Source organism: Opisthocomus hoazin, chromosome 11, assembly GCF_030867145.1.
Source record: "Opisthocomus hoazin isolate bOpiHoa1 chromosome 11, bOpiHoa1.hap1, whole genome shotgun sequence".
Classification (NCBI taxonomy): domain Eukaryota; kingdom Metazoa; phylum Chordata; class Aves; order Opisthocomiformes; family Opisthocomidae; genus Opisthocomus; species Opisthocomus hoazin.
The window spans coordinates 16,467,276-16,476,298 of NC_134424.1; the positions used below are offsets into that span (position 1 = coordinate 16,467,276).

The 9,023-nt window shown below is 38.8% G+C and overlaps 1 long non-coding RNA gene across 1 annotated transcript in view; it reads right to left on the bottom strand.

The window, feature by feature from the left end:
* Window positions 1-8,894, bottom strand: part of LOC142362690 (uncharacterized) — a 40,214-nt gene extending 31,320 nt beyond the window's left edge. The window contains exon 1 of the long non-coding RNA XR_012765225.1: window positions 8,860-8,894. This is a non-coding gene — a long non-coding RNA (uncharacterized LOC142362690). The remainder of the gene's footprint in view (window positions 1-8,859) is intronic.
* Window positions 8,895-9,023: the final 129 nt, after the last annotated feature.

Sequence of the window (9,023 nt, forward strand, 5' to 3'; positions counted from 1 at the left end):
ATACACAGAAGCAGAGTCTTCTAGTGGAAGACTAACATACAGAACAAGTACAGAAGTTGTGGGTTTACTGTGAGATAATTGAGAAAAAGGGAAAACAGCTAAGGCCTAGAATCCAATTTTAAACTGTGTGTTGGATGTGTTGCCTGTTTGGTCAATATTGCGGAATTATTTTTTGCATTGCTAATGCTGTTAACCTTTTTGTCTTCTGTGGATGCAGGTATTCCTGGTTACTGTATTCATATGAAGTGCTCACCTTTGGTTTGGAGATAATACTTTTGGCTTACTGTGTGTAGCTGCAGCTAAACCAGGCACTGTACCAAAAAAATTATGCAGAACAAAATCTTTTTGGTCTTTTCTCTCTTGCTAGCGTGTGCTCTACAGTCATGTCTTTTGAAAGTGCGTGAGAGCATGAAGTCAGTCCCTACTATGATGGTGATACAGCACTAGATAGAATCAAGGAGTAAGCGTTAGGCTTCCTAAAACTCGTCCACTAAAACTCAAATTTTATTTGCAGGCTTTCAGAATGAAATAGCAACTGGCTTTTTAAATAAAGTTGTAGCTTGTGTTCATGGACCAAATTAATTGAAGTCAGTGGACTCATGTATTTGCTAAGGATTCAGCTATACTGGATTTTTGACATACAGAATACTGGGGGGGGGTTAACACAAGCATAGATGATAAGAAACCTGTCATTCATCCAACTCTTATTCATTTATGAAGAGGATGCAGTCAAATCACTAAATACAGTCTTTAATATAGCTGAGGTAAATTTCTCCAAGTTTAGTGACCTACTCTGAAATTCAAAAGATTAGAAATTATAATGTATGTTGAACAACTTTGAAAGTTATTTTCAGTGCCCAACAGTAGATTTTTTTTTTCCCGTATCTTCACGCAACTTCAGGTTTGAATCAGCTTTTTTCTCTCTTCCGTATTTTATTATTGAGGGATTTACTTTTGAACTGACCTGCTAATTTAGGAAAGTTGAACTTCAGTAATAGACCTCTAACTGAAATATGGCCATTAGCTGTAAAGCTGATCTTTGTCAGTTATGTAACAATTTTTCACTTCCGCTTAGAAGCCGCCTTCATATGAGACTCCTAATTAGGTTCAGAAAGCACTGGGAAAAGAGGGCAGTGAAGAGATAATATTTTTATCAGTTGCTGCATTTTTGAAAGAGCACTTGGAATAAAATGAAAGGACCAGTAAATAGGTCCTGAGAAGTGAACAAGGGAAGGAATAGCAAAAGAGTGTATGTAAATGTGAAAGGGAATGTTATCAAGAGACGAGTATAGCCTGTGAAGGTATTCCAGAAGCATGGAAGAATTAAAGTTAGAGTTTTTGCTTCTGTACTGCTGTATGTCATCTTCAGGTATTCCCCAAGCTCAAATGTGATTTGCCTATAAGAATCCAGACTATTTCAGGGTTTGTTCAAAACCAGAGTGGTTAGGCATGATTTCCCCGCTCTGATCCTTGAGGTAGCAATACATAATTTTCCAGGTTCGCTACGGGGTTTTTTAACCTCCAGTTATGAAGCAGCATAATGGAGTTGGCTGATTCATAGCAGTACCTAGTTTTTATCTTTGCTTTATGGCTTCACATTGCAGCTTAAAATCTGCTATATAGAGCAAGGCTGCTCATACCTTTATGCCCTTTATCTTTGATTTTAAACAGACTTTTAAAAGTATTTCTACCATAATCCATTCTTTAAAATTCAAGAAGCTCCCTTTTACAAAATCAACCTTGGGAAATATAACCACAAAGGAATAAGCTGTCTTTTATATGCTGGCTAAAATGAAAGCACTTGCCCTTAGGCCTTACTTGAAAACTTACAGGTATTTGATGTAAATGCACAAGCTGTGTTTCTTTTCTCCTCATAAATAAGTCAAGAAGCTTTAAGAGTATGTACAGAGCAAAGATCTCCAAGCCTGTCTCATGTATGCAAAACTCTACGTGGTCTTAATTTAGAGAGCATATGGCTTGCACATCCTGCTTTACTACTTGTGATTCATAAGAGGGATGGGAAAGACTTAGCAGGTTATCCATCTGATTTTCATGTAGACTTGTGATTTCTGGATAATGTTAAGTGCCTTCTACTTTACTTTTTAAGCATCAAATAAATTAGCTTCAGTTCTCTGGGGGCACCCTGCTCCCATGTAACAAAATTGCTGTGAAGGAAGTTTCTGCTATCTTAAACTTACCACAAGAATTGAGATAAAAGGGTGAAATTAAAGCCTACAGGATTCAGATGTGTAGAGAATCTGTTGTTTACAGCAAGCCCTGCTCCTGGTGTAATTTCAAGGGTACCCATTATAAGGAGAGATGTCTGCTTTCCAATATTTGAATAGGAAAATCCTGCTACAACAGATGATCCCCTTAGAGAAAACCCAAAGGCTTTGTTAGAAACACATGCAGTACTTTTAATAAGGGGTTGAAAATAAGTGTAGAACAACATTTTGCAGATACGAGGATCGCTGTCTGAAGGAAACTGCTAAAATAAAAGATGTATGTGAAAGTAATGTAGATTGCTTACTACATAGTGACTGAGCCTGGGCCCATGATATAGCTCTATCTATAGCTTCATTTTAGATAAAAAAGACAGACTGATCTTACTACTACACCTATAGCCATTCCCATGCAGTACGCATCATTATTTTTTGCAATTCTTGATGCTATGTTGCACAGCAATTGGAGATTTTTTCAATTTTTTTTTACTTTATTAGCAGCTAAATAATGTTATTACTAAAGACTAGTGGAACAATCTGTTCCATCTGTAACTGAAGTCACTGTACTTTTGCACATGTGGAAGGATGTGCTGGTGATGCATAATGGTCTGCATAATTAGGGAATATGGCATAAATCCATCTCATCCATTCTTGAACAGTTCCCTTCTTGAAGGGCTTCTAATGCAGCTGTTCTTTCAAAGGGCAAGAATAGTCAAAGCCTGTTGTGTTGCAGAGGACAAGCTGAAGAAAATATCTTTCAGTTCTTTCTTTTCATATGCATTACAGCACAAATAAATCCTGCTTTACTTGGTCATTGTAGCTATCTCCCCTACCTTCTTTCTAAATTTACACAACCTATGAAAGCATCACTGTTTGAGAGATTTCTCTTAGCATAAGTTATTGATAACTTTATTCTTTTAATTTTATCAAATTCAGTTATTTGAATACAGATATTCATTTAAACAGAGTCTAAAGTGACTAAAACTCCCAGCTCGTTTGAAGAGTAAGAGTTATGGAAGCTGGATTATTAAGAATCAAATAGAGACAGCAAATCTGATGAAGTGACTGTGGAATATTTAAATACTCAGTAGGTCTTTCAAGCATAGATGCTGGCAAGTGCCTTACTCCTACCACATAAGTATTTTGTGTTTATGTTAACAGATAATCAGGAAGAAATTGCACCAAGTGAAAGTTCAGTTTGTAAATTTACAAAAATTCTGTAAATAATACTAATGTTAGCAATCGGTTAAATTAAACTAATCCAAATACCCTCAAATATTGCTGTATTAGCATTACAAACTTCTATTTAAATATTATAATTTTGTTGTATTAGCATAAATACTTCCCTAAATATCATGAAACAGCAGAGTAATTACCAAAACCGGTCATGGTGAATTCCTTTTAACTGTGTAAGACATGCAATGGTTTGGTTTTTCTCTGGTAGCCAGTGTTAGACATATATTAAAATGTCTCTGTATTAAATTTGTCTCTAATTATTTGGCCTGTTTGGTTTAATCTAATCATTTTACATGTATCATAGAACTGCCATAATATTTTTGAAACTTTGCAAATTTTCGTTTGTTTTCCAGTCTGTTTTTACTAAATGACATTTTATTTAGAGGCAATATAAAAATTACTATTATTTTTAAATTCTTTTTGTCCAACATTGGGCTGCCTGTAGCTCAAAAATGGTCTGTTCTGTTATGAAGATATCCATGAACATTTTTCCTGTTGCAGATTACTTTGTCAGCTGTATCTGAGGAGAAGGTTATAACTGAGTTAAACTATGAGTATATTCTGCATGTATGTATCTTTTTCTTGTATCTTGCTCTTATGGACTTCAAAGGTGAATTGACTTCCCTATGTCAGGTGCTGCATGAGAACCTTGCGTTTTCCAGGTTGCTGGCTATAGCTCTTTGTAGCCTGTGTAGCAGAGACAACTGCTGTTCTGTGGAAACTAAAGGATGTTTAAAGTGTTTTTCATGCTCCAGTGGGAACTGCAGAGTCGATCATCATTTCATAGCCTGCTGAATATTCTTTTCACAGGGTGTTTACCTGAGTGTGCATTTGTGCTTAACTAAAACCACTTGCTATCACTGACAAAAGAACAGAGTTTATTTTGAGTAAGATATGGTCCATTCAGTATGGACTGAATCTCTGGAAAACCTGCAGCACCAAATTTGGTCTGAGAACATGCTGCATTCCTGTACACTAGACTACAATAATTAGAGTTCTACTGCATAACTTGTCTCTTTTAAGATACCCTGCAAATGAAATGAAAACCTGGACACTATACAGAGGTGTGCAAGACTAGCAAGGTTACAATCCATGCCAGCAGTGATCAGCAGATTGCAGTTCAGTTTGGAATCTGTCCAGTGTTTAAAATGCAATTGCACAGCCCACTGGTCTCCTCCCATGCCTCCACTCATTTTCTTTACTTGATATTGTTTGGATTTTGTAGGTGACGAGCTACTTAACCACTCAGTGTTCTTACTAGACTTTAATTTTTAGATTTCTTTTGAGAACAGTTTTTAATGGAAAATTGGGCACGTAGCCCCATGGTAGCTAAATGGCTTGAATTTCAGCCGTGCTGAGTGCATGTGGCTCCTGCTCTGGTAAACAGGGTTGCATATACTTATGTCAGCAATGCATTTTTGCAGTATCTCAGCAAATGACAGCCATAGCTCAGCTTCCATGTTTCTACTGCACATAATGCCCTGACTGTGAAATGTGTGGAGGAGGGGATGGAATCCAGTTGTCCTGCGTATGTATTTAAGAAGCTGTCTAGTCTGGTAGTTAATGTTGAAGCTAACGACATGTGATTGTATATATTGAAGCAAGAATGTTTGTCCATACATCTGCATCCTTTTTTTAATCATATAGTGTGTGGTTTCAGAGGCAAATGCAAAGAATGTAGAAGAAATGTTGACTGTTGTACACAATACATGCCATGACTTGAGCTATTGCTTTACAGTCCATCACACATGGTCAAAGTTGCAGAAATAACAAGCCATTTCTGTAGATCAAAGTGAAGGCACTGATACAAGGTGGAATTTCATCCTGTGTATGCTTGAGTCTGCTGTTTTAACAGCACAGTACCGTAACTAAGCACTTAGCAATGCAGCATGAGGATTCAGGGAAAGGAGGGTGAGTTGCAGGCAGTAATCTCCCAATGATATTATCTAAGCTAAGTCTATCTTAAAGTCTTTCTACCATCCAGATAACAATGGAGGAAACAAAGTAAGTTGTGAGCCATGGTAATACTGGTCTTATCCAGATCATCCCCCTTATTTTCTTACAGGAGGGAAAAAAGAAAGCACCATATGTCCAGCCTGAGAAGGTAGTTGATAAGATTGCTATCACTACAGTACACTTGGGAGACAGTTTGTTAGGAAGCCATCTTTACAATTCAAAAAAGACATCTTTACAATTCAAGAACACATCTTCACTGTAATCACAGAGACTTGATCACAGGCCTTACTCTTCAGCTGAAGAATGAAATCAGCCTGGAACAATAAGGCCAAAACTGAGGCTGTGATCTAGTCTGTGTATATTTAAAAGAACTGTGACGGAAAACGAAGGACGTTGACTAAGGAACAGGGAGTGACTGAAGTCTATTTTAGTTGACTGTTTTCTCATTTTGCCACTACCAATGATGTATGCAGAGAGAAACAGTTAACAGCCTGGCAATGCTTACATCTTAATCATGCTGTATATACATAAAACATGGAGTAAATTAATCTATTACAAGCAAAAACATAGTGTAGAAATTACTTGATGGTTCTTGTGATACCTGCTTCCATTATTGTATTTTTCTACTGTGTTTATAAATAGTACTAGGCACCCAGAAAGATGAAGTACCTAAAAATAAGCTTTAGTATGCTAAAATAAGCTTTTTGTTTCCTGATGCGAACAATTTTTGGAAGTTTTTGGAAACTTATTGTATGTAGGTGAAACTGGAAGATTGTACAGCCATGTTTTCTTAATGTATCTTCAGTCAACGCTAAATGCTGTGGAGCTCGGTACCATAGCTATTATTTCACTTATGCTTGGCCTCATTTGAAGAATTTAATGGATGCACCTCTTCTAAACCACAGATTAGGGTAGGCTAAGTTATCCTTCCTAACCTTGCTCAACTGACATGAAGTTATCCATGTCACTGAGACAATGGTTGAGCCAGATGACAACATCTGTCTAAAGAGCAGTGTCTAAACAGCTGGGGTGATAGAAAAATTGCCATTCACTTCGCTGCCACAGCCAGTATTTTAGCAACTACTCTTAATCAGTAAGCATGGAGCAGAGCTCAAGCTAATAAATGCTGCTGTGCTAGTAACGTGGTTCTGTGGCTGTATCAACGTCAGCAGATAGGAGACTCCAATACAGCAGGTCTATAGAGCACATGAGACAATGCTCCAGAGGCAATGTCCACACTATATATATATGTATTTGGAATTCTGCTCCAGACTAGCTCTTGCGTGTCCTGTTGGACTGAATACTCATTAATGGCTGGGGCGTATTGCTTTCTCAGACTGAATCTTCTGCTTCGTCTTTACTTGAAAGGAATCCAGTTAATGAGCTCTGAGAGTGCTCTGCAGGGCAAGCCAAAGCATAGTAAGCAGGAATTATCAGGAGGTTTGATCCAAGACTGTACTTCTGGCTCAAGGTACTTTAGATTTACCTTCTGAGCATATGGGTGCAGAAGAAGGAAGTGTGGTATTGTCTAGAGAAAGGCTAAGAAGTAGTGGAAAGGATGCAAGGCAGGACAAAGGAGAAGAGGGAAACTTGTGTAACTGCTGGAGAGGCTGGTGACCTCGGACTACAAGGTTAGACTGATTTAGGCCTATTTGAGGCTATGGCACAGTCAGATCCCTAGCAAGATATTTGCTGGTATGTAGCAAGAATAAGGTTCAGTTAAGGATCTTTTATGGGGAACTTAAGGTTGGAATTTACTGTTATTTCTAAAAGAGTTACAGTAGGTTTTATAGTTCATAACCTGAAAAGGAGGAGCCCTAAATCAGTGATTCTCTTGTACATGCTACAGTAACTTGAGATTTTTCATAGTGCCCCTGCTGACCATATTCATCTGGGCATCATAGCTCCAGGAGGGTGAAAGAAGTCCATGTATTATTGAACCAAGCTGGATTTCAACAGGAATATTGTGGGGAAACTGCTACGAAGAATGGCTGTGGATTGTACTTGCCATGTCTGGCAGTCCTTATTCTACGTTTCCTCAATTATGATCTCTTTGCTATGATTTCCTACACAACTACCTAATTTCTAGCTACAGAGTAATATTTAATTTCCAAGTTGCCTTTTAGACATAGCATGTTACAGGATATACGACTTGTCTTGCTGTACCTTGAGACAGCAGCAGATCTGCACAATGACCCTTGAAGTGCATTAACAACTTCATTTCTTGGCTGAAAAGTGTATTACTGAAATGAAAAGATTTGGGTAACTGGTTCTGCAAAAAGAAAATAAAGTAGTTCGCCTACCTAGATGTTTTAAAGTAGAATATAGATTGGAGCATAGCAAGTGGCAGTTGCAGCAACTAATCTTTGTATAGAGCTCTCTAAAATTAACTCTGCACTTTGCTAGTGTTGAGTTTGGTTGTCTGGCTTTGTTTTTTTCTTCTTCATAGCATATAGCCTATTTCCAGTCCAGTTTTTCTTCTGAGGTTATTTTTATTAAAGGGGTTTTTGAAAAGACAATGGATGGAGCAGTTTAAGAAAACAGTTAAACTAAAGGAATGGCGTCCGCTTTTATTTCTTCCAACAAAGTGGTTAGTTTACAGAAGAAAGTTTTATCTTTACCTTGCTAAGAGTTTGCCATGTTACTTTATAGCTGCAACTTGACGAGAATGGATACTTTGTAAATACAGGTGGCTTCCTTTGTTTCTGAAACCCAGAGTCCTCAGTCTTGAAGAAAAAGGTGTAGCTTTTTTTAATGTAAATGGTACACATCACTAATGTCTTCTGAAATTAGATGATGATAGCACTAGTTGACTAGATGTAACAGTTTACATTTAAAACAGATTTTAAAAATATATTAGTATTTTTAAATCGTGTAATACGGCTTCCAGGACAAACTAGCAGTGGACAGAACACCAAAATACACGGAGATGGCAGTGCAGGAATACCAGACTTCATGGGCAAGATGTGAAATTTTGGGGTTTGTCTTCTGTTTAAACTTTTTTTTCAGATTGTGACTTCCAGTGCTGCTCGAGCTTTCCAGAACAAATACGAAATATTTAACTTGCCTAGTTCAGTCTGTTGCTTTCATGTCATGGTGTTCATAATTGCTAGAGGAAATGTATTTCCTGATTGATGGCTGGTGAAGTCAATCTTTTATGCAAAAGTCTCTGTATTTGCCAAATTTCTAAATGTATACGAATTTTTTCTTAAAAGAAAGCCACGCAAAGTAATTCTGTTCGTATTACTCCTGCCTATCTAGCGGAACAAGGTCACTGCTACGGGGGGCGGGGTGCAGCGGCGTGCTGTTACAGACAGGACCAGGCTTGAGGTGGAAACCCCCCGAAACAGCTTTATCGCACGGAGGGAGAAGGGCAGAGAGGCGGGAGCTGGCGTCCCTTCCCCTCAGCCCGGCCGTTCCCGCCCGCAGGGCCACCCCCACTTACCGCGCTCCGCCCTGAGGCGCCGCCGTCTCCTGCCCACCGGGGGGAAATGGCGCCAATGGCGCCTGCGCGCGGCCAGGGCGACCGACCGGAGCCGCCTCCTGGCGCCGGCAGGGGGAGCCGGCGGCCCCGCGAGGCAGAGCCGTCGCGGCCTGCCCCGCCCCTCC